This window comes from Haemaphysalis longicornis, unplaced genomic scaffold (assembly GCF_048455015.1).
Source record: "Haemaphysalis longicornis isolate Haplotype H1 unplaced genomic scaffold, Haemaphysalis longicornis Haplotype H1 scaffold_6, whole genome shotgun sequence".
In the NCBI taxonomy this organism is placed as follows: Eukaryota; Metazoa; Arthropoda; class Arachnida; order Ixodida; family Ixodidae; genus Haemaphysalis; species Haemaphysalis longicornis.
In genome coordinates this window covers 145,100,236-145,125,612 of record NW_027526407.1, presented here as the reverse complement: position 1 = coordinate 145,125,612, position 25,377 = coordinate 145,100,236, and the positions used below count along the sequence as shown (strand labels likewise).

Sequence of the window (25,377 nt, the reverse complement as noted above, 5' to 3'; positions counted from 1 at the left end):
CAAGGCGCCAAGAATACACTTATACCCTACATGTTCCGCCCCTCCCCAGGTTTCACGCTAGTGGAGATTGCCCGGGGTCTTTTTTAAGTGCGGGGCACTTTAGGGATTCGGCTTGTCGTAGCTGTCTGCAGGGGTCACGGTGCGACCCGCACCCAAACAGAGGCCTCGAAAAGACCACCGCTTCCCCTGATCGGCATCGAAGCTCGGTGCCTCCCGTTACGAAGCCGACGTTAATCATATTGCGCTACGAAGATTGTTTTTTTTTTTCTTCTTTATTGCATGGGAGATTATACTGAAACGTGACAGTACGAGGACACTCCATGGTCAAGCAAATAAGAAAATACACTAAAGTTAGGGGAAACACAATTACTTCAATAGCCAAGTAAACACACACAAGCGTTCACAGGTTACTCATATGCAAGGTGTTCCGGGTGATTTTTGCGCTGCGCTGGTGCCGCGCAGGCCGCTGTTGCTAGGCCGCAAATAAGTTTACACGAATATAAAGTACAGAAAAATTACGAATAAAAGCATTAAATCCCCCCCCCCCAAGTAATGAAAACTCATTCCAGTGTGTCTTTATAGGCTTTATCAGGCGCTGTCGTGCCCTCTCTTGACTACTTTCGGTATCAACGCCAGGCTGATACTGAAACTACTCAAGAGACGGCGCCACAGCCGCCCTTTTGAATCACCGCTCCGCCTTTCGAAAGCTTTCACGTTGAGTTGCACTGCTTTAGTTTTTTTTCTGCGCAGCAATTTTGAAGAAGTGGAAATGGCATGGCAAGATCCATACTACTCTGGCACACTAAACCCTCGATAAAACAAATTGCTCGAGAAAGGAAGCTAACTTTGTTATAAGCGGTATTCCGTTACAAGCGAATTATTTCCTCTCCTTGCGCTTCAGTTCGAAACGTGAAAAACGTTGAATAAAGCGAGAATTCGAACAATGCGACTTTTTTTCTAACGACGGCTTACGGCGTTTTGTTCTTGGATCTCTCAACGTCAGCAGCGGTGCATAGATAGCTTGCACTGGCGTCACTAGAGCAGCCATGTTGGTGCACTGAGTGCACGGTGAAGGGCTGCGAACTTATCTGCTGCCCTTACCACGAGTAGCGCTCGAAATTCCGAGAACAGTGCTCCAGAACGGGAGACGGTTAAGTCACGTCCAAGCCATCTATACGCTGAGGGGGACTCAACTGATCACGTTCTTGTGGGACTTCCTCATTCATTACCCACGGGCTGAAAAAGCATCCTGTGCCAATAAGAAAAGCTTTACAAATCCGACTTGAGACAAAAAAAAAATGCTCGCGGTACATTCGGTGAAGGGGTCACATAAACTGGCGAACACATGCCGCCGCTCTTTTAGCGGAGAGGGAATTCCTGGTCCAACAACCATGGTAGGCCGGCGGGAAAATGGCGGGGAAATTTGCGGGCACGCCAGCCGAAATGCTACCCCGCATAGTTTGTTTCCCTTAGAAATACAGCCCACACTTACTGAAATAAAAAATAAACGAGAAATGCATTTTAGTTTACGTAGTTTTCATTAGATGGCGCTAGCGTTCTTCGTTTTACCCATGGACAGTCGACGTTTTCGAAGACACCAATCCATTGCACCACGACGTGTCAGCGTTTACCGCTACAGTGCAACCAAGGAGCGGTAGCCTGCAACTGCATAAACCGAGCTGCTTTTTTTTTTTTTTTTTTTTTTTTGCAACGGAGCACGCAAAGCTGACTCCTTCGCTCTTCTGCTTAGTCTAGCACGCATTCCCGCCAGAGCGCATCATGCACTTGCAAGCGGTGCTTACTTCTGCATATTGGTGAGACAGCCCAGAGCGTTGTACGGAGCCCTATACTTGCAATGTGCAACAGACGATAATAGCGCAAGAAAAAAAAAAGACTACCGTTTTTGCTGGGCTATTATCCTTTGTAACATATTGCATCCCAGGAAGATCCAAAGCGAGGCCGACAGACCATTCCGGATACAAGGTCATAGAAAACAGTAAAGTACAACCCAAACGTCGCGTACAAAATAAAATCGCACGACGTAACCCTCCTGCATTCAAGCTGTGAGACCAGACAAAACCATGACTGACCGGCGCACAAAAACTTGAAAATTACCCCACCTTCCCGCGAGGGGAACCCTGTGGAGTTGCGACGCATCTTGGGGGTTCACTTGGTGTTCCCGTTGGGTTGATTCTCTAATTGCGTGAAACGTGTGAGGAACGCGTATGATGTATTCTTTATTTAACACGCGGCGTAACGTTAACGATGACGCCTTGTGGTCGCTGAAGTGTACGGGTAGTGGATGGTGAAGTAACGGGACCACCGTGCAATTTGCAGCGAAGATCAAGTCTATGCACGTGCCCGAAATCGGAGCCGGTGCTGGAACGACCGCGGCTATGACGCAACGTGGCGCGGCTATGACGCAACACAATCCAACACAATACAATCCAATCCAAGCCAAGCCAACCCAATCCCATCGAATCCAATCCAATGCCCCTTGCGAGAGAGTGTTCGCTATCGGAGAGGAGAGGGGGTGAGCGGCGGAGAGCGCAGCTCGCGCGGCGAGGTGAATTGGGGAGGGGTGTGGACGGACAACAACAACGCCGTATGGAGGGACAAGGCGAGTGAATGAGATGCAGTCGCATCTAAAATCGAGCACCAGATAGGAAATGAAACGCACTAATCTCGCGCGTCCCTCAAGTTGAGCAAACAGGTCGTAAACTATACGAGCGGATTTCAAAGTTTTCAACCGACATTTTATTCACCGACATTAGGTGATAACGATGCTGGTTTGCCCCGTGCGCACGTGCACAACGTTTCCTTTCAGCGTGCACGTCTCACAAGAAAGCTGTTAGCACCTCGGTGGGCGGACAGCCGACAGCGCCGAAGAATTGCCGCTAAACGACTTTGCGGACAGCACAATGCGTTTCTCTCCGACAGCTCCGAAGGCGAGGGAAAAAAAAAGGAAGATACCCGCGTTCAGCAGCCTCTCTCCCGAGCACGTCTGCAGGAGCGTCAAAACAGACGTTACGAGTTTGGCCCCGAAACAACGCCGACGTGTAGACACTCATTCAAATTTCCCGCCAATCTACGACGATTTTTCTTTTCGCTGGGCTGCCATGGCGCCAGATTGACCACACTCTTCCCGGTCTGCGAAGAGCATAAATCGCTCGGACTATTTCGTCAAGTGTCGGAGAGAACGACGTGCTGCACTCCTGCAGGCAAACGCGGTCGTCCATTCACGACGCGTTCGGAGATGTTTTAATGGCGACAGCGTTTTTTTTTTTTCTTTGTTTGTACGAGCACCATCGTTCTTTATGGGTTTCCCATCATTTCCCTCCTAGTGTCTGGCCACTCCATTTTACCGAATAAGCGGATGGATGCTTGCGGGACTACGGCGAAAAGAAAGTCGGGCAAAAAAAAAAGGAAGGCGAGAAAAAAAAATTAGCAGTGCCTTAGCTCGGCTATGCCAGGATATACGTAGCTTGAGCTAAGGCTTGAGCTAAGGTTCAGCTTATTATTCTTAGTTTTCCTGGTTGTTTATAGGATTAGCATGATTATCATGCTTACTGCTGCTTCAATGACACACACGCGGTATACGCGTTATGTGACACATGTATATCTATCAAGCGGCTCCGGCGCAGCGTCACCAATCGCCCCAGAGCTAAGCTGGTTCCATAGGCGCACACCGGTGATGCTGCGACGCGCGAGCCATCGGTTCCACACCCTGCCACCCCTCGCATGATCATCAAGTGGACCGGGCCGCCACGTGCGGAACGGGGGTCGGCGAAGACGCTGGGCGCGTGGGGTGTGTGAGAGACGCCTAGCAGCGAGCAACGTTCTGTGCACCGTGTGACGTCACTGCTCCTCGCGCATGCGCAGCACGCCTCTCCAGGAGCCACGCGAGACTGTTTAACCTCGGCCTCAGGCTACAAAAATGTGGACGTAGCGCTGGAAAGCCAAGTTGGGGCGGTCAGAAACAACGGCAGTAGGGACACCACGGACGGTGATGCCATTTTCGTATGGCCTAAACAAATTCGTGAGTGAAAAAATTACCCCACCTTCCCGCGAGGGGAACCCTGTAGAGATGCGACGCATCTTGGGGGTTCACTTGGTGTTTCCGTTGGGTTGATTCTCTAATTGCGTGAAACGTGTGAGGAACGCGTATGTTGTATTCTTTATTTAACACGCGGCGTAACGTTAACGAGCATTCCTGTTATCACAGTGATCGGTGCTTGTTACGGTTGCGCGGGCGATAGCAGAATTGTTAGGCTCCATTCAAGGCATCGATGGAAATCGGAACGCCGGTGCTGGAACGACCGCGGCTATGACGCAACGTGGCGCGGCTGTGACGCAACACAATCCAAGCCAAGCCAAGCCAATCGAATCCAATCCAATGCCCCTCGGGAGAGAGTGTTCGCTATCGGAGAGGAGAGGGGGGTGAGCGGCGGAGAGCGCAGCTCGCGCGGCGAGGAGAATGGGGGAGGGGTGTGGACGGACAACAACAACGCCGTATGGAGGGACAAGGCGAGTGAATGAGATGCAGCCGCATCTACAAAATTAAAGCAGCTCACACTAATGCGTAAAAGTTGGAGGTAACGAAGCTGTACGCAACCTTCACGACCATCGAGACGCTTTAAGTCCAGGATTGCAGCCGATTTGCTACTTCTTCACTGCCGCAACGATCTTTACACTATCTTTGTTGCTATGACGGCGAGGAACAAGCAAATCGATAGAGCAGAACGAATGTACGAACGGAACTCGCACGCTTAAACTAGGCGCCCGCAGGTGCAACGTGTACCATGTCACGTGCCCCGTGTCGAGGAGTACCATGTGTACTCCTGTAACGTGCCCCGCAGTTACGGCCGAGTGAGTAAGCCGTTTGACTCTCGGGTGCCAACTCACGGTAAAAATGATTCCCGCCCTGATTGGCATCCCCTCATTAGTTGTTCACTGTTGCCCCCGTGTTAAACCAAGTGTACATAATTGTTCATTGTGTTTAGTTTAGTTTTAGGGGCGAAGCAACTTAGGACCTCGCTTTGCTCGTGCCTTGTCCCTTGGCGTCCGTGTACATAATGTTGCGCATGCGCGAGGAGCACTTGATTGGATTGGATTAGATTAAATTGATTTAAATTCTATCAGATTAGATTGGATTGGAATGCATATACTGTACACAAGCATTGTCACCCATTTACATGCGCGAGTGGGCAATGCCACGGGTGATTTACGGTAAGAACGATCCACAGTGCTTCGACCACTCGTCATGATTCACTTCGTTGAGATGCGTGAATTTTAGATGCGAAGGCATCTCATTCACTCGCCTTGTCCCTGCATCCGGCGTCGTCGTCGGCGTCCACCCCTCCCCCATTCTCCACGCCGCGCCAGCTGCGCTCTCCGCCGCTCACCCCCTCTCCTCTCCGATAGCGAACACTCTCTTGCGAGGAATATTGGATTGGATTCGATTAGATTGGATTGGATTGGCTTGGCTTGTATTTGGATTGGATTAAAGTGGATTGTGTTGGATTGTGTTGCGTCATAGCCGCGGCAAACGCACTGGCGCCGGCGCGTCCCCTCACCGTTATGCGCGCTATAAAACGCGGTGCCTGCGCCGCTCCTCTCCATCGTTCCAGCGCCGTTCCTCCGCTGTCCAACGCTGCAACGTGAACCCCCTATGCGTCGAATCTACACAGGGGTTCCCGCGAGGGGAGGTGGGAGTTTTTTTCATCTTGCAATCAACTCATTTGTATGTGTACATATTTGTAAATGTCATTTCCTACATTGACATGAAGTGCAATAACATGCGGAAAACAAAAAAAAAAAAAAACGGTCGCGACATTTGTAGCGAACGCTAAAAAAAGACATGGATATCCCGCCTTTGTCAATCCGATTTTTGCCATTCGGCTATCCTGGTGAACCACCCTATGACATGTTTGTGTTGATTGATTTGTACAGTCGGTGGCGCTGTCGCTTATGTGGCAGGCATGCTGAGCCACCAAAATCAACAGTCATATTTCCGAGAAACTGTGTCATTTGTACATAGTGTGTATGTACAAGTCGCTTGCAACCAACCACCTGACTGGTTCCCTCTTTTGAACGTTTGCGCGCGTTTCCCTGTATTTTGATGTATTTGTGTCTTCCCCAACGTTAGTGTATGCTTTGTATGCTTGACTATGCAGCCATCGTACTGTCGCCCTTCCCTGCACCGGCGGTAATCACTCCACTGATGAAGTGTGGCAACGCCTCTACGATTTCACGATGGGTCGCACAGGCCAGAATAAGGGAGGAAATTTGCGTTACGTCGCGAGGCAACTGAGTGCGCATTCCTCCGCACATTCTCGCTCGCTTCGCGTCACCAACGGGTCCGATCGGTCAAACTTGAACGCGTGAGCCACACCTCCGCGGCGAAGCCGACTTCTCGCGGAGGAAATAACAAGCGCTCTAATTTAAAAACACAGCGTAATCGCCGCCCGTCACGGATAAAGGCGCAACGGATCGGAGCAACGGATCGGGTGTAAGTAAAACGATTACCCGGCCACACACGCGCGCCACCTGATAAGGCGAGCTAAGGAGGGCGACGCTTGCTTCCTCTTTTCTTCCAGCTAGGTGGCCCCGAAGAAACGAGCAGCCGATCATGGGGTCGATGAAGCGCTCGCACGAGAGGCAACGTGACCCAGACAAGCTATCCGCCTCGTGCAGTTCACAACGGCGCTAATCGCCCGCATCAACGCTACACGCGATAATTTTGTCTCCCGTTCAACCGATGTTACGCATAATAAGACGCCACGCATACTCGTTTGTGCGTTCTGAGTGGCGATTTACCGGCTGTAACAGTCGGTATAGCGGCCCTGGGAACACTATGTATAAAGTAAACATTTGCGTGTGCCTCCCAGTGTTTTTATCCGCGTTCCTCGGGTAATGAATTCTTCTGCTTCTGATAATAATCAGATCCCACAATCGTGTCAATTGACTGCTTGTGAACTGTGAGGTTGCTGTCTAGACTCAATACTCCAGCCACCCGTAACTGTGTCTGGGTGCTTTTCATTCCTGGTTAAGCTCACTAAACAAGCACGCCACTTTTTTGCATCAGTCGTTTTAAGTTATTCAATGTTAAAAGCGAAGATTTCATGTTCCCCGATGAAAACTGAAGTATGCGGTTTTTCCGCGGAATACAGAAGACCTTTAGGCGTACGGTAAATAGTGTAAAGGCTCGATTCCGTTTGTTGCGGAGGCGGGAGGGTCTCTCTCTCTCTCTCTCTCTCTCTCTCTCTCTCTCTCTCTCTCTCTCTCTCTCTCTCTCTCTCTCTCTCTCTCTCTCTCTCTCTCTCTCTCTCTCTCGACCTCGAGGAAGCACAAATGCCCAACAGTAACGAAAGGGCCCTCAAGTAGATGGCGTGCGAGCAGTGGAACGCGGTAAAATTGAACTTACTTTAGAAAACGTCCGTGTTCATCTTCGAAGGTGAGGGAGGGGGAGGAAGGGGTCATTGAAAGGCGGGAAAGAGCACGACAGGTGGGCGGGGGAGGCAGGAGAGGAATTCACGTGGCAGAAGGGGCAGAAGACTATCGTCTTTCAACGACATTAGCAGCGAGGCGAGCAGATACACCACCGTTTTTTTTTTCTTTACAGTGTTGGTCATTTCGGTACCATTCATGCTAAATCCAACCACTACGACTACGGTCACTTTTCGCGTTTGATGTGGCACCTAATAAGGCTTTCGTCTCAATAATTTCCAGAATTTCACTAGGGCGCAGCGCGTAGCCCAGGTGCAGAGCTCTTCGGCGCGTAATACCTCCGAAACTTACAATGTTATTGTCCCCTCAAAGGCCTCCTTGTCATAAACAGCCTCGGCGCTTCGGGCAGTGGCTGCAAATACCGCGCCGGTCGAAGACGGGAACACGCGCAACCCAAATCCGGCCTGCACGCGTCCGCGACGTATTTAGGGTGTCCGCCCGATTCTCATGCGGGGCACGAACGCCGGCAGCCCGAATACGGGTATGTGTACCGTCGCGACGACGCCGGGCTGGCTTTTTTGAGCCGCGCCTTTCAAAGAACAGAGAGGGCCCTAATGCGCCGATAACCTAAATCTGCGAAGGATTCGGAAGGACGGAGGGAGGGGATGGGCATATGCTGATTGGACAGCAAGTATTTACTACCGCCACACTTCGGCAAGCCTTTAAATCTTGTAACTTGAAAGAGGTGAAATAATTAGATATAAAAAGAAGCGCTACTGAGATACAGTACATAACGAAATCGCCGGGTTAGAGCTATCGCTTTACCCGAAGTTTTTCACTGTTGCCGGTGCAGTGAGGGGAGCGCTGCGCTTTTACCGAGGTACCGCGAATAACGAAGTAAGTTTATAGTTCCGAGCATTTTGATGCAACGTGGGTTTACTCAGTCCCTCGTGAATTGAGGTCTGCGTTTCTCTGACGCCAGGTTTCACGCTTATTATTACATTTTACAAAGCCGAGTAAGGGACCAACACCTGCGTAAACCTACATTACTTATCTACTGTATACGCACTGAAAAATCAGTCAATCAGTAAATATTCCCGCACACAGAGAATTTCACGTGCGCATAACAAAAGAAAAAGAAAGAACCGCCCCATTCGAAGAGTATTCTGTCGACGGTTTCTACGGTCATGTGAACGTTATATGCAATCATCCGTTTTATTACGGTGTCACTGCTGGACACAAATGGCTTAATTGACTTTCGGAATGAGCGTAATATCAATATGAGCGTTTGTAATATGAAAAAATTTGATACAATAAACGAAGTTAGGGCCATTTCTTGTTCCTAATTTGAAATCTGGGTCGGTGCGAAGATATGTGCCCCACAGTGGGTACTCGAAACCAGAAGCGTTACAGCTCGTACCGCCGTATGCCTCTTAAAAGCAAGATGCCTTATCAGCGGATTTCATCGGGCACAGAAGCGTTGTGGCGTTAGAAAGCTCAATTTCGCGGTGGTGGAAGAGGGCTTACACATGCCTGAGTATCGTCCGGGCTCCCCGCGACCGCAGCCAACCCCAGCAGTATACGCGCCCGACACTTGTTACCAAGATCTCCGCGATTGCCCTAACCCACATGCGCACCCCCATACACTCTTAACAAAAAGGCTAGTATAAAACAACTAATGGGTTGTATTTACTAACTCCTGATGAAGATTATTGCCCCGAGAACGGCACGTAGGTTCTGCCACTAAAACTGGAACCTAAATGCTATCGACACCGTGCACTTACTAAAAATGCTGCTTGACTGATACAAACACGGATAGTAACGAAATTCTACGAATTATTGAACATAATAACTACAGCACTTTTCGTACTCCCCCTCCCGATTAAAAACGTTTTTGCAAATCCACATGCTGACTTGCATACGCTCACATTAAAATGCATAATTCCAAGATTATCGCTTTAAATATTTGATGTTTGCGACAAGCCCACCGACTCTATCAGGGGACTTTCCGCTGCTGGCTATAAAAGCAAGAAAAGCAGGTGTATTTGCAAGGTAACTAGTAAGTTATTCTCGATCTCCCGGTGCAAACCGTTGGTTTCCTTTCAATTTATTTGTTGTCTATGCGTGATACGTGCGTGTTCAATGTGTATTAGTCGTGCTGCGCGCTCAGCCGACCCGCATTGTCACGCGTAGCTTTTTACTAGGTTACGCATGACCAATTAGTTTGATTGTAGGGTTTAACGCGCCGACGCAACGCAGGCGATGAGGCGCGCCGTAGTGGAGGGCTCCGGATTAATTTTGACCACCTGGGGATCTTTAACGTGCGCCGAAATCTCGCACACACAGGCGTTTTTGCTTTTCGCCTCCATCAGAAAAGCAGCCGCCGCGGCCGGGAATCGAACCCGCGCCCTCGTGCTCAGCAGCGCAACGCCTTAGCCACTGAGCCACCGCGGCGGGTATGACCAATTAGTGAATACACTAAGTACCTAGTGCATACTGTGACAAACATCTGGTTAGTGTTCTGTAAATAAATGCAGCCACCTTTTTGTAAGAGCGTACACCGCTATCGAAACGCGAACAGGTATTTTTAAAGCGAAAGCTTTCTTAGTGGTAGTGATTGCGCTTTGTCAAAACACTAATGCATTCTCCGTAGACCGGTTGGTCGACCGAAAAGCTCTGATAAGATCTCCGGACACACGGCACGTGAGTGAAACGGGGCTTCCATTGTTTGAAAACGGTTACTTGGAAGTCGCGAAAAAGAACCGGTTCCAGATAAGACAATACACGCATTGATCATGATGAGGGAGTACGATAGCATGCCTTCATCTTATAAACCGTGGTTGGGGGTATTTGTATTAGCACTGCCAGCTAATGTTTGTTGTGGGAGCAACAAAGATTGTGCGTATGCAAAAAAAAAAAAAAACTGCCGTGACCAGGATTCGAACCTGGGTTACTGCGGCCACAACGCAAGGTACTAACCACTATACGATCACGGCTGTCCAGGGGACGTTCGCCATGCCGCAGAGCGGTGAAGGAACGCGGGAACACCCACGTCTCGAGCAGAGGGGTAAGGTCACTTGTAAGCAGTGGCGAGGATCACAATTACTGGTGAAAAAAGGCTCCTGACGGAAATAAATCCTTCAAGACGGGGGAAGAGGCGCACTCGCTGGCGGTTGGTTGTTTGTGCGCAGCCTAAAATCCCAGTCGTTTTTTCACAGTAAGCATACTTTACAAAGTACTCACGAGCGCCAACCACGTCTGGCAGATTTCGTCACGACATTTTTTATAGAGCTGCCTTGACCTGAGGGCACCTAACCCGGCTTCATTCATTCATTCATTCATTCATTCATTCATTCATTCATTCATTCATTCACTCATTCATTCACTCATTCATTCACTCACTCATTCATTCATTCATTCATTCATTCATTCATTCATTCATTCATTCATTCATTCATTCATTCATTCATTCATTCATTCATTCATTCATTGTCATTTCCAGCCGAAAGCTGGGAAAAACACACGAGTAAAATGCACACCACCTAAAGCTAGCCTTTCGGCAACAAAGTTGCTCTTCGAAGCTGTTACCCATACGGCCGCGTAACTAGACCACGGAGACGCGAAAGTACCTAATTCGGGTGCGCGTGTGCGTGGGCGCAAATTCGGCGGACGGACAGCCTAGCGGGCCGTGCCAATGAGCCCGCTAGCGAGCTAAACGAGCCACCGACGCGCACAAAACAGACAAAAAAACAACCGGCCGACTGTTTTCCCGCCACGCACACACCGACACTCACTACCAGAAACGAGCGCGTCACGCTCGTCCGAGGCGCGTGTGAACTGGGCCAGCCAAGCCGAGCCGAGCCGAGCCAAAGCGCCGACGCGCAGCGCATTAAAGCAGGTACACATCGCACGCAGCTCTCACAGGCGGGCCGGGCAGACAACGAGGTTGTGTCTGCGCACGTGCAGGGGGATGCGCGCGTGCACGCGGATGAGTTAAGAACGGCAATGGTGTATCACTCCGCCGAACAGCGACGGAGCCGGACGACAACGCGTTCGCGTGTTTTGAAAGCAGGCTGCGTTTAAGGGGGCCGCGAAGACAAATTCAAAGTTTTGTTCATTAAAAACTGTTTTGTCCCGATAACAATGGCAGCGATTTTATCGCAAACTTGGACCGCCAGCCGAGCTCAGGGTATCTCAGAATAGGGAAGCCCCCCACCGGGCGTGTGCCCTAACATCTGCACCAGCTTGACAAATAAAGATTTATTCATAATCATCACCATCTCGCAAAAAGAGAAACACAGTCGAGATACTATAGAAAACATATGAACCAGTGGCCACTCCCCAGCCACGTTAAGGCGATTTTTCTATGACGCCATAAAATCTACTTTGTGCGATTCCCAGCCGCCGAAGTAATTAATCCACGGTCAAGAAACCCGACTGGGCGATGGTATAGAAACTTCTATCTCCGTTTAATCGCATCACCTTACTTCCGACTACCGACAACTACGTTTTTAGCACTGGCCACTATTGCGTCATTCCTGAACAATTAAGTCACTGTAGCGCAAAATATGAAATTTTCAACAATGTTCCTTGCGTTAGAAAATGCCTTTCGTGCCTGGAGTGGGGCTGAACAAGTTAGCAAAGGCGCGTTCTTTCAAACTGAACAAAGCTGTGTTTTGGCTGCACGATCATCATCATCAGCAGCAGCATCAGCCCATCTACGCAGGGCAAAGGCCTCTCCCATTAATATCCAATTATCCCGGGCCTGTGCTAACTGCCACCAATTTATCCCCGCAAACTTCTTGATCTTGGCAGGGGGCAGCTAACTTCCCGCTGCCCCCTGCCACGCTTGCCTTCTCTAGGGATCCGCCCTGTTACCCTTTATGACCACCGGTTATCTTGCCTTCGCATTACGTGCCCTGCCCACGTCACATACATTTCTTCTTAATTTCTACTTAATGTTACCCCTATCATCTTCCATTCCATTGCCCGCTGAGTCGTCTTCAATTTAAGTTGAACCCTCTGTGAGCCTCCAAGTTTCTTCCCCGTAGGTGAGTACCGCTAAGATGCAGCTGTCGTACACTTTCTTCTTCAGGGGCTGTCATTGGGGTAGGCTGCCATTCATTATCTGAGAATGCCTGCCGAATGCACTCTACCCCATTCTTATCCTTTTTTTATCTCTGCCTCATGGTTGAGTCTTCATGAATCGTTTGCTTTTTCCAACCTAGTTTGTCATCACTGCAGTAGCTTATAACCAGATGATGCCCCAAAGATGACGGAAACGACTCGTACCACGTTCAAAACATTCTCAGTAACAACGCACTCTTTGCGTCGCGCGGAGGAACAGCCGGCTGCGGTGGTGAGGCGCTGGGACAGCTTCCTCTGTGGTTCTCAAGTTGTGCCCGAGTTACGACCGACACTCGCTACACATACTGTACGAGCTTCTCCGGGCGCAGGCAAGAGGGGACTATGATGATGATGAACAGCGTCGTGGCCAATTAAGTTCGCTCCGACGCTGGCGTTATTGGGGGTCCTCCAGCCTGTAATGTGCGCGCCTATGCGGGCTCCGTTCTTCCTGGTAACGAACCGGGATGCGTGCTGGCGTTATTGAATACACGATCCGGTTGCACAGCGCGAACGCGTCGTGGTGCTCGTATCGGGGGCAGGACGAGGCGGAAGGCATACAGGGTGGTGAACCCTGCTCGATGCGTGATAAGCGGCACGAGTAATGTATACGGCGAGTACTCCACCGCGCATCACTTATATCGAGATCATCAAAGAACAGTGGCCGGTGCACGCAAACAAGCAAAAAAAAAAAAAAAAAAATCCCGGACCATCTCTACTAACATGAAACCTGGGGATTGGAACGGTGTGTATCCTTGGCGTTTTTGCCCACGGATATGAAACCCTTTGAAGCTTTGTTGTAAAAGCCTCTTGTCTTTGAAGCACGAAGCTCTTTAGCGCGAGGCGCAAACGGGTGTCCCGGTATTTTTTTAGAACGCGTTACGTCCTAGCGCGAGGCGTAAACGAGTCTCCCGGTGTTTTAGAACCGTGACTACATGGGACGACGATTACGACCACGACAAGAGACGCGAACAGTCCCAGCCCAAAGAGGCTTGGCCCACAATAAAGAACACCCGCCGCGGTGGCTCAGTGGCTATGGCGTTGCGCTGCTGAGCACGAGGTCGCGGGTTCGATTCCCGGCCGCGGCGGCCGCTTTTCTGATGGAGGCGAAAAGCAAAAACGCCCGTGTGTACGAGATTTCGGCGCACGTTAAAGATCCCCAGGTGGTCAAAATTAATCCGGAGCCCTCCACTACGGCGCGCCTCATCGCCTGCGTTGCGTCGGCGCGTTAAACCCCCACAATCAATCAATCACAATAAAGAACAGGTAATCATGATGATGATCGGTTGGGTAGGGAAAAAACGAGGCAAACTTCCACGCTATGCAATTGAATGCAATTCCACGAATGCAATTGAAGAACCAACGCTACAACCACAAAGGACAACACAGTTGCATACTAGCATACACTTGAGGAAGAACTGCCGATCGAGTGCCGCGCCGCCACTGGTGCTTCCGTACGTTCCGCTTTTAATTGGCTTCGCTGGCACGTGGCCCCTTAATTTGAGCTCCCGACGCAACAGCAGCGGCGACATTATTTTCCTTGCTCGCCTGGCATGAATCTTTTGAAGTCTTCCGATTGATGCATTTTATTGGCGTAGTCACAACGAAGGTAGCGGCTTAAGATCAAAACGTAGAAGACACGAACGCCAGTAAATGCCAGTGCAAAATTTCGAGTTGGAGGCGTCGGTAAAGCACGTATTTAGGAATCTGTCATTAAAGTACGCAATCAACAAATAATAAGTGAACAAGTAAATTTTTATCTTCCGTAAATACAAGGAGAAAATAAACTATACTTTCATATTGATCAAACCACTTCAAATAGTCTTCCCAACAAAATTCTTGTTAGCCACAGGCCGTTCTACCATTTCTTTATGAGCCACGCCAGGTAAGAATGAAACGCTTTTCTGCCAGACGTGACGGCACACTCGTTGAAGCACGGCTCGCGCACTGGGGCCACATTTCCGCCTTGTGTAGATTAGTATGAAACTCTATAAAGCCGACACACCCAGCATTTTTTTTTTGCACATTTAGTATTCTGTTCCGCTCAACAAGTAGTATTCGTTCCCCGTAGGATCTTTTGTTTCTTTTGTTTTTCTTGATTTTTTTTTTGTTTTTCTTGCTTTAGTTTTTGTTCTTTTGTTTCTTTTGTTCTTTCGTTTTTCTTGTTCTAGCTTTAATTTATTTTCTACACGCCTCCACTGCATAAAAGACTAATCGGAGAGAGGGAGAGAAAACATCTGAGCTTTCTTTTTTTTTTGCCGCACAACTCTTCGGCGTGTGGAACCAGAGCTACCATAAAAATCACAAGACGCCCAGCAGGCGAAGAAACATAATGCCGCGCCAGCGAGCGAACACTGACGTAAGCCTTCGCCCGAACGAAGTCGATCCCAGGCGCGTGAGAACCGCGCGTTCGAGAGTTCGGTTCCCCTTCAACGCCGAGCAGCGCGCGGTATAGAATTGCGGAGCCAGCGTCGCTATTCTGCTCATATGGAGTGACTCTCCAGCGCGCTGCATGCGCCGCAGGCAAGTATACGACTTGAGAAAGCCGAAGATGGCGGTAGCACAAAACGATCGATACGTGAAAACCTAACCTTGCCACTGATTGGCTGAGGCCGCGGCCTTTTTCCGAAACTTTGCAGACCCAACCCGCCATTTTATCGTGAGATTCTACCTGAAAACTTCGGCCCAAATTTTACTACCATATCGCAATTTCATATACAGCAGCGCTAATAATTCTCAAGAGTGAAATTTCAAGCAACACAAAACGTGGCAAAGTCAATACGACACTTCATTTCACGTTCTGCCGCTTCAGAGGTTACTACAATCATTTCTAAACAAAAAAAAAATACACCAGCTGTGCTTAACAACGCTGCTACCTCGCTTTGCCTCACTTTGTTGGTTTTTTTTTTTTTTTTTTGCAGAACGCAAGCAATATATATTAGACTCAGCTCAGTAGGCAGGGAAAAAAGAAACCCTCCGGTAACTTAAAGGGGCAGACAACCGTTTTCATTTGGTATATATTCTCTATACCAAATGAAAGGGCATCACTAAAGCGCCTTAACGAGAAACAGTTTTGCTAACAACTCCCTAGAACTTTTTAAATCGAAATTTTTAGATATACGAGCTGTATGTGTCCACCCCAAAAAAATGCCGGCAACCATGACATACAGTAGCGCGGCAACATACTTTTGTCTGCATGCGAAAGGAAAAGCGATATTTAAAAACTTGTCCCCAGCTAAAAAAAGTGTGAATTGCAGGCTTTTTTATTCCTTTGTGAGTATTTTTTTTTTCAATTCACTAGTCTATTTTGCACGAAGGAGCCATCTGTTGGGATAGACGACAGGTAGAATCTGGCTTCACGTTGTGGAGGTCGGAAGTTCGATTCTCCCCGGGCCCGCCTTTTTTTTTTTTTTTTTTTTTTCCAGCTGCAGTTGGGTATTTCGAAACTGAAATCGAATATTTCGGCAGAACAAACGCCCCTGACTCAGGCAGAATCGTCAAACCTTTTTTACTGGGTCTGTTTACCGAACGCTGCAACTGATTCTGGACATGGAGGCTGAGTTAGCCTCATTGAGAGCAACCCAGCGGCGCGGGGCGGCGTGTCTTAAAAATTTTCAAAATCATGTTTAAGAATACATATAGAATTTAAACTTATACAAATGCTTGTGTTAAAAGGTTTTCAATAAGTGAACAAACGTTTCAGCAGTTACAGTGGCTGCTAGGTTTGCAGGTCACGTGACCGGGACACATACTGTCGACACTACGAGCCGCCACCCTTCAGACTTCAGAAATTTCGCTGCCAAATTAAAACTATTTCCGCCAACTTGTTTATAACTTGCTAGTGGTTACTGGACTCTATGGAAGGCTGGCTTTCATATGAGCTAGAGAACATATACGCGACAAAAATCGGTTGTCCGTCCTCTGTTTACGTCCTTTGCAAGCGAAAGCACGGGGGCATCAAAAACTTCTTACCAGCCACATGGCGCCTGCTTCTCTCCCTCCGATCTCGTTTCTCCGTCTTTCGGCACGAATTACGTCGACTGGCGGACTGGCGACGCTTCACCCCACAGCTTCCCCAGAATCAGAGTTCCCCGTAGCTGGGGTGCGCATGTTGTTCTCACGTGCCGTCGCGTTCCACCGTCACGCGCCACACATAGGCTTAACTATAACTCCGCCGCTCGCAGCGTGCTGAGATTGCGAGGTGGGGATGCACTCGGTTCCTGCTCTCGAAACCTGGGTGCAATCCTACCACGAATTCAAATGCAGTATTTTAAAGCGAAAGCGTTTGTAGTGGAACCCGATGGCGTCCTGTCAAAGAAACACATTTCCCCATAGACCGGTTGGTCGACCGAAAAGCTCTGGCAAGATTGCTTAACAATCTTTCCGAATAATAAAGTCTCGTATAGTAGTTAAACCTGTTTTTCCAGAGCTAATATTGTATAATTTCTTGTTCTAGTGCTTGCATATTTTATTGGCTTGTTACACTGATCCGTACCTAACTACGAAATTTTAGTACTTGTACAAAATATTGCTTCTTCATTGTACAGTAATTTAAGACTATGCTTGCTAACATTTTTTTCTGAATGATACTCTTTGTGCTTCCCCCTGTTTAGAGTACTCAAACCTTTTTTTTTTCCGAGATAATATTGCAGAATTTCTTGTTATAGTGTTTGCATATTCAATTAGCGCGCTAAACTGACCCGTACCTCGACTGCCTACATATCTTTTAACAATATTTTCGCATCTATTAACAGGAGGTCCCCCCGACAGTTTTACTTTGGGACCTCCTTCTGTACTAATAACTACGTGCGATGTGTATGTACCGAAAAATATTTAATAAAATCCTTGAAATCCTTGAAGATCTCTGCCCACACGGCACGTGCGTGAAACCGGACTTCCATTGTGTTGAAACGGTTACTCAAGAATCGCGAAAAAGGAACGGTTCTTGATGAGACAATACACGCATCGATCAGGAAGAACCAGTACAATGTACACCTCTACCTCCCACGTATCGGTGCACATTTTGATAGTTGGTACGCGCGCTTACTTCGCGCGCAAAAAAAGCCATCGCACGGGTTCGTTCCTCGTTCCGATTTTTTGCCTTCGAAGGTTTGACGATCCACTGGACGCACTTTCAGCGAAGGAACTTTTGACGCACTTTTGACGCAGTACTGATAAAGGAGCCATGAAGAGAAAATACAACTTCGTGTAATTTGAAAGAACTAGGATTCAGTATCTCACTCAGCTCCATTACAGCCCCGAAAGATGTTTTTTAACGAAAAAAAAAAGCAACAAGGATTTAAAAACATTCAAATTTGGCGCCGCAGTGGCGTGTTATGAGCAAGAATGACGTCATACGGGCCAACAATGAAACATAATTTTCAGTGCGTTAACTGCACGTTAACATTCACGTGATGCGGTCAAATGGAACTAGAGGCCCCATTACAGACGTGCAGTCATGTGTCGTCGCGACAGGTCAGTTGGGCGGCCGCCAATCGCACAAACAAGGTTTCGTGACGTCATAGAAAAGTTGCGGGAAATTGGATAGGGGGTCGCGACTGCTTCACACGCTTTCTTCAGTATCTCCGTTATTTGTTCGAAGACTGCGATGATATTGGTATCATTGTTATCGGGACTAAGCAGTCTTTCTAATAAACCCAACTTGTATTTTGTTTTCATGGCTCCTTTAAGGAACAGGCAAATACACCAACCAAGGGCGTTCATTGAAAGCGGTTGCAACGTTTCGCAGCCTACTCAGCTCCTTCATCAGGGGTGCCTGTCTAAGACCAGAAGCAGGAGTTATATAATGCGTCTTCTTTTTTCTTTTTTCTCTTACTTGCATCTTGCCCTTGCGCGTCGCAAGCCGTGCGCGTGGATGGCGGGAAGGACTCCTAGCGATGTATTCATGCAGGTCTCCCCGAGTCCTTTCTATATACGTTCCAGGACTCGATGAGTATTCTTGGTGAGTAATTGGTTTCGGTGCCAATCGCCTGCGCGCCGTCGAAGTCAATCCTGTAGCCAGCTTTTTCACAGTGTTCGGCCAATGAACTGCGCGGAATATCTGACTTGCGAACGTCGTTTGCTTCTTTCTCAAGTTCGACAGAGTTCTGACGAAGTTGTTCACATTCAAGTATTGAATTAATGTTAGAAAGTTTTCGCCCGTCTTTTAAATTTCTTCAAGAAGGGACGGTAAAGTTTTTCCTCGATATAGTATACACCAGCCGCAATTTTTCATGCGGGACAACAACGAGGACACCGAATTTTCGCACAATGGAGCACTTGAGGCTACCGCCCTAAAATCTTGCCTCTGCGACCACCCGTAGCTTCCTCATCGGTCTCCCGAACAAGCAGATAGACACCGCGAAAGCCCGGAGAAATTAATTACACCCGCGCTAATCGCTTCCGCACAAACTCGTTACACGTGCGGCCAGTGAAAAGCAAAACGGCCGCTAATCAGTTCTTCCGCCCTACATCGGGAACCAGCGCTCGCCGAGCTCGTTGCCTCCGATACTTCCCTGCAGTGACGGAACGTTGTTCCCGGCATGCCCCAGTAATCGCGAGGAATTCTGCTGCGTGCAAAGCCGAAAGGCGGCCGCATATATACGAGAAGGGAAAGGTAATGTGGCGTTCAAGTGCTCCCCATCAAGCCTGTTTTGAGCGGAAAAAAAAAAAAAAAAGGAACACTACTCGTGAATCGACGACGCCGGTTGTTCTACGACGGGCTGAAATCGTGGCCGAACGGCTGCCAGTTGCGAGGCTGGAGAAAGCACTTCCTCCTAAGGAAATGGACGGCAGCTACGCCAGGAACCGAAAATGAGACCGAAAGCGGGAAAAAATAAGGCGACGTCATCGGCGACGTAAAAAAAGAAAAGCTGGGAATGGATGTGTAGGGGCAGCTCAAACGTTTCAAAATTCACTTATTACACTCACTTAGAGAAAAAAAAAATCATTACAAGGACAGTAAACCAATTTTCGTCCAGTATATTTTCTCTATCTCCAACGAAAGGGCATGACCTTAAAGGGCAACTGAGGCAGTTTTCAATCTGCTGAATACACAGAAATTCGGAAGAGTTGATCTAAACACCTTACCTACAAGGTCTTTTTCTTTTTCTTTTTTTTTTTTTTTTGTTGAAATAGCTGCGTAATAGGCGAATAAACAAGCGCCATCGCCACGCCCCCGCGACGCGCAGAGCGCAGGGGAGGAGGACGGCACGAGAGTGAAAGGGGTCGTGGTGACGTCGTCGTGAGGAGCGATCGGCAGCCGCGGCAAGTGTTAGGCCCCTGCTGCTGCCTTTCTCAGCGTGCCGTCCGCCAGCGTTTGCTTTCCTGGGCCCCGTGCTGTGTTTTGTTTTTATTTAGCAACTAGTAGTGGAAACGTTTTCAGTGCTGCGTTGTACTGCTTCACAATCGTGCCGACCGAGGAAGCGGAGTAGCCATGCCGAGGTTCTGCTCGGCATTCGGTTGCAACAGCACCTATGGCCGCGATAAAGTGGTCTTTCACAGCTTCCCGCGGGAGCCGAAACTCGCTGCTCAGTGGGTTGCTACTGTAAAGAGGGAACACTTCAAGCCCACAAAGGCGAGTGTGTTGTGTTCCATACATTCCCAGACAGGCTGCTTCTAGGCAGTATCGGGGTGCCATTCTGTCGAAGTGCAACCTCCAGCACAGCCCTGTTGAGGCACACATTTTTTTATTTTTCTGGTGGTTGTGGCGCACCTGGGGTGCCTTTGCCTCTCTCGAACCTCCCGTATCTCCTGGCAACAGCAGCAATCTTCTTCGTCGGTCATTGTAACGCAGTGCGCGCATGAGCACCTGTTATGAAAACGTGCTTATCGTGATACGAGTGCCTCAGAAGGGACCACTACTGGCTAAAGCGTTTCAATATAGCTCATGCTGAACAAGTGACGACGCCACTGCAATTACAAAAGCCCCAGCAACGGGATATCGGCTCTAAAATCTGGAACAGCAGGGGTGACGTCGTAAAAAAACAGCTGTGAGGAGCGGCTCTATCTAATCAAAATTGGAGTATCGTGTCGCCGCTGCACGGCTGAAGCTGTTCGTGCGTATTGGCGTGTGCGCTGCTTGTACTGTATGTACTCCTCAACTTCTTGTTGGATCACGGACAAAGAAAAAAGAGCTGTGCGCTGGTGCCGCGGCAGTAATAATATGGATGTTATGAATGAACCCCCGGCGAAAGGACCTCTGTAGCACTTAAAATTTGCGTATAAATTAGTGCGTACGTCATCAGAAATTTAACCTCCTCTAATAAAGAAGGCCTTACTTTGCACCATGGTACCGCATTTTCGAGAAACACGTTGCAAGAAAAGGGAAATTAATTGTTGTGGCTCAAGACGCCCCTCGCTGTTTCGAAGGAAATTTTCCATCGCAAGGGTAGTTGCTTCTCAAAATCAGCGCAGAAAACGATTCACAAATTGCATACACAAACCATACCCCTTTAAAAAACCGCTTAAAAAAAAACTTACTTTATCGGGAATTGAACCCGCGAAGTTCAGCGCTTGGGCGCGACGCGCGAGAGCACTACGCCACCGCACAAACGGCCACACGCTGCGAAATAGCCTAGGTAATAGATGGAGGCCCATCCTTCCGTATCATACGTCGGTGTTTACTAGCTGCGGTGTTTACTAGCTGGTTTACAGAATTCCTGGCTGGTAAACTGAAATTTCTTAAATAGCGCTTGCACAGAAAGGTTCCCCGAAGCCCCCACAATAGCTTATCGCCATCAACTCCGCTGCTTCGCGAAAGCGCTCGCAAAAATGTGTGTGCGCGGCTGCGACTGCGATTTCCCACTGCGGGGATAGTGCTTGCCGTACTTTGGTTTTACGTTTCACGTTAAAAAACCTTTGCCGATATTGATTCCTTATTAACCAGATTACCCTATGTAACTCTTCTTCTGCACGAAACTGACCTTACATTTTCTACAGGCGAGCCGATCGCACACGCATTTACAGCTTGCAGCTCCGGGGTAGCGGCGTCGCCGAAGAGCACAGCCGAAGCGTCGAAAGCCAAAATACGGATTGCATTAGCGCTAGTGTTGAGTTGCATGGGCTTCGTGAACCTTACTGAGTTTATCACACTCCAGAAACTATCAAAATAGAGCCGCATTCATTGCCGCACGCATGTTGTCGGAGAGCAGTTTTCGCTTCTCGGTCGATTCCCGGCGACGCGTCGGGCGACCGGTCGGGTGACCGATTTTGTTGGCTTCTTCGGTCGGCGAGTCAGTCACACTACGGCGACTTTCCATCGGCCGACGTGTTTGTGTAGCCGTCGGCGTAGTATGACAGCGCGGTCGGGCAACTCGGCAGTTGGCCGATGATTTGGCGACTCAGCGGTTTCCCAGGCGGGTGAACGTTGCCGGTTGGGACACGTATTCCTCGGAAGTGTTGTTATCGTCGCCGGCACTTGTCGCCGTCGCCGCTCGTGCACGGGCGATAGGCTCGAACAGTACGGGTGTACCACAAACTCACTACTCGGACTGGCCATCGTGGGATCAATTAAACAAATGCAGATACAGCGTTTTCTACCGCGACGACCCGCTGGGAACGCGTTTCGTGCTCCGCCTCCTCCGAGGGTCCTCACGACGACGTCACGAAGACTTGACCAATCACGAACGGCGGTGAGGTTCGCCAAATGCCCCCAGGCACCCGTTATTCATTTTTGCCAAAATTAAGTGCTTTGTAATAGTTTATGCCAAGTTTTGACTTGATTTTCGAGTTCGCCGTATGAAAAATAATAAAGTGGGAGCAAAGGCTCTTTTTTTTTGTAAAACGTGCTTCAGTATCCCTTTAACCATTTTAACACGAAACAGTTTTGCTGAAAGCGCCCTGGAACTTCTGAAATCGCAATTGTTAGATACATACCAGCACCCGCCGCGGTGGCTCAGTGGCTAAGGCGTTGCGCTGCTGAGCGCGAGGTCGCGGGTTCGATTCCCGGCCGCGGCGGCCGCTTTTCTGATGGAGGCGAAAAGCAAAAACGCCCGTGTGTACGAGATTTCGGCGCACGTTAAAGATCCCCAGGTGGTCAAAATTAATCTGGAGCCCTCCACTACGGCGCGCCTCACCGCCTGCGCTGCGTCGGCGCGTCAAACCCCACAATCAATCAATCAATCAATCAATCAATCAATCGATTCCCGACCGCGGCGGCCGCTTTTCTGATGTAGGCGAAAAGCAAAAACGCTCGTGTGTACGAGATTTCGGCGCAGGTTAAAGATCCCCAGGTGGCCAAAATTAATCCGGAGCCCTCCACTACGGCGCGTTTCATCGCCTGCACTGCGTCGGCGCGTTAAACCCTCAATCAATCAATTCAATCAGGTATATACCAGCTATACGTGTCCCCCCAAAAGGAATGCTAGCAACCACGACATTCAGCCGTGCTGCAACATACTTTTAACAGGACGTGAGATTAAAAGAGGTGTTTGAAAACGTGTTTGAAGATGTGTTCGAAAATGGGGGTGTATCAGTGCCATTGCAGCTGTGGAACAGTTCCGTTATATAGCCCCTAATACCGTCGCTATCATAGTACAAAGTGCTATTTCATTTACAATAAACTTCCATTCATCATCAGATTTTCCAATAAACGCGTATGCACTGTCAGGATTCACAGCATCTTCAAAGCGCCCGCGCTTCCCCCCAATATCTGCCACCATATCGCTTCCCCGCACTACACCGCTGTTAATTACAGGCCTTTTCCCCCAATCTCTCCGATTTCCCCCCTACATCTTCCTGCTGTGCTCGGGCGCCGCGGCCTCGAAGCTGGCGGATCGCTTGAGACGCCCATCTCGTTCCATTCAATTACTTCCCCACGCATTAATCACCTCCCTCCCCCCGTCTACGCCCTGAGGAAAACTTCGCGTTAAAAAAATCGTAAGAAGACAAACCATTCTGTTCGCCGATAACCTGAAGGCTGCCTTGCGTTTCTGAACGCTTGTGTTCTCAAAACATTCACCCCGGCGGAAAGGAGTGCAGGGCACGGGTTACACGAACGTTCGCCCGCAGTTTCGATTACTAGATTGCTATCCCAAACGCACCCTGACGTTGTCCTCCGTGACGGGTGAACAGCTAATGATCCCCTGTTCCGCTGCGAACGCACGACTATGCCTCGCATCGCTCACAGCCCGTCTACGCTGTAGTACGAATTGCTGTTAATGGCTGCGGTACGGTTCCTAGGGACAGTAAATATGGTCTCAAGAAAGGTCCCTAGAAGCTGCGCTATGGTCTCTTAAGAAAGACGCAGTATGATCCCTACAAAGTCTGTCTAAGGACCATAGCAGCGACTGCAGCCACCGTAGCTGTGCGTCGAAGCCTCTGGGCTCTTACTTGCCTGTCCAGAGGAACTCCGAACGGTTCGAGGACCCGGATAAAGTGAAACAGAAGCTCCGCAACCGTCATCATCATCATCATCATCATTCTATCTACGCCCACTGCAGGGCGAAGGCCTCACCCATTAATTACCAATTGTCCCGGTCCTGTGCTAACTGCGACCAATTTATCTCCGCAAACTTCTTGATTTCATCTGCCCATCTAAGTTTCTGGTCTAGTAATGGCCACAACCTCCCAAGAATACGCCAATTAACCAACGGAATAGTCTTATATACCCACAGCCAAATCTAAACGTCGAAGTCTGGTGTCAATGTTCATACTTGTCAACATTATTGAACAAGAACAGGATATTACGCAAATATAAGGCAGAAAATAAATACATAAATGATATCTGCAGTGTTCCTTCATTAAAACATTCATAGATGCGGGGTTTTTGCTATACTAAATGAAATACTATCAACTGCGGAAAACACTCGCCTGCTGTTGCCCGCAGTTTCCGGCGGCATTTTCAAAAATCAAACGGCAACAGTTAGGAAACGTTCCATTACAGATAGGTCCACGTTCCGCTTGGAACGCAAGTGGCGTACGGCAGCATGTTCTATAAACGTTGAAGTAGGGCGTCTCGCCTACCCCAACCCTGACCCCATCCTGGGCAAACAATAAAGTTATTCCTCCTCCTCGATTCACGCGCGTCTCCGCCGTACGGCAGCGCTGGCATTGAGGCACCCGGCCTGGACCAGTGGAACGCGGTAAATTTAAATTGACTCGAGCAAACCTCTACAGTAATGTTTACACTGCGAGTAACGCGACAGAAGAGGAACACCATGAGAGGTGAGCGGGAAAGCGAAGGAAGGCATTTACTTGGCAAATGTCGACGAAGGACTATCGTCTTTTGTCGACATTTCCAACGAAAGGAGCAGATACGCGGCCATTTTTTTGTTCCTCACGCGTTTCATGAAAACAGAGATGGAAGGTTTTTGCTTTAAAAGAGACACCTGGTTCCCGCGTCGATCAGAAAAGCATCCCCAGCGCCAGCGAATCGCACTCGGGCCTGCACTCAGCAACAAAAACGCACCGTTACATGCACCACGCATCAGCACAAAATGTCGGCGCTGCTCAATTGTTTTGATTTGCGCTAGTTTATAACATCGAACGATCTAAATATTGGCAGACGTAGCAGGCTATACTTCCTGCACGTATACGCAAGTGTATAAAGCGTGCTATCTTTTCATCCTCTGTGCGTTATACGCTATCAACTCTACTCAGCGATTATGAAGACACACTAACTATTCGTTGCAACGCCGTGCATAAGCGCAACGAATACACCTTATTAACGAAACGGAGAGAGAGAGAGAGAGAGAGAGAGAGAGAGAGAGAGAGAGAGAGAGAGAGAGAGAGAGAGAGAGAGAGAGAGAGAGAGAGAGAGAGAGAGCTGTTTATCCAAAAAGCAGAAACCCCTACTATGACAAC

At 48.9% G+C, this 25,377-nt stretch overlaps 1 protein-coding gene and 1 non-coding gene across 2 annotated transcripts in view; both read right to left on the bottom strand.

The window, feature by feature from the left end:
- Positions 1-25,377, bottom strand: part of LOC144141176 (growth arrest-specific protein 2-like) — a 273,543-nt gene that overhangs the window by 216,080 nt on the left and 32,086 nt on the right. The window lies entirely within an intron of this gene.
- Positions 10,374-10,445, bottom strand: Trnah-gug (transfer RNA histidin (anticodon GUG)). The gene has a single exon. It is a non-coding gene; the product is annotated as a tRNA-His (tRNA).